The sequence below is a fragment of the Buceros rhinoceros genome, unplaced genomic scaffold (assembly GCF_000710305.1).
Source record: "Buceros rhinoceros silvestris isolate BGI_N320 unplaced genomic scaffold, ASM71030v1 scaffold4667, whole genome shotgun sequence".
Taxonomy (NCBI): domain Eukaryota; kingdom Metazoa; phylum Chordata; class Aves; order Bucerotiformes; family Bucerotidae; genus Buceros; species Buceros rhinoceros.
In genome coordinates, this window is record NW_010423834.1 from 87,226 (window position 1) to 87,628 (window position 403).

The window sequence follows — 403 nt, forward strand, 5'->3', positions numbered from 1 at the left end:
GCGCCGGGGGAGCGGCGCAGGCGGCGGTTGGAGCGAGGCACTTGTGTGCGAGGAGAAACCGAGTCTGTCCGGCCCGGGGCGACAGGCCCCCGCGTGATGTTGGGCCTCTGAGTACTGTGGCTTTCGTTTGGTTTTCAGGTCTGCTGCCCCTGACGGGCAGCTCAGAGCAGGACCCACACAGTCCCGCTCCCTGGGGGCTGTCCCGGGCGGCTGGGAACAGCGGTGCTGTGTAAGGTCCTCCTCTCAGGGGGTACTGCCTTCCCCTCTCTTGCCTTATGTATCCGTGTCATGGGAAGTGTTGATCTTTCCATGTTTAAATCCAGCAGTTAAACCACTTGCTCGCAGGTGGAGAAGCGAGTGAAGTTCCTCCGGTACCATGGAGGATCTGAGACGGGCTCCTGCT

The 403-nt window shown here is 61.8% G+C and overlaps 1 protein-coding gene across 1 annotated transcript in view; it reads left to right on the forward strand.

Annotated features, from left to right (window-relative positions):
* The window catches only part of LRPAP1 (low density lipoprotein receptor-related protein associated protein 1), an 11,811-nt gene that overhangs the window by 529 nt on the left and 10,879 nt on the right, over positions 1 to 403 (forward strand).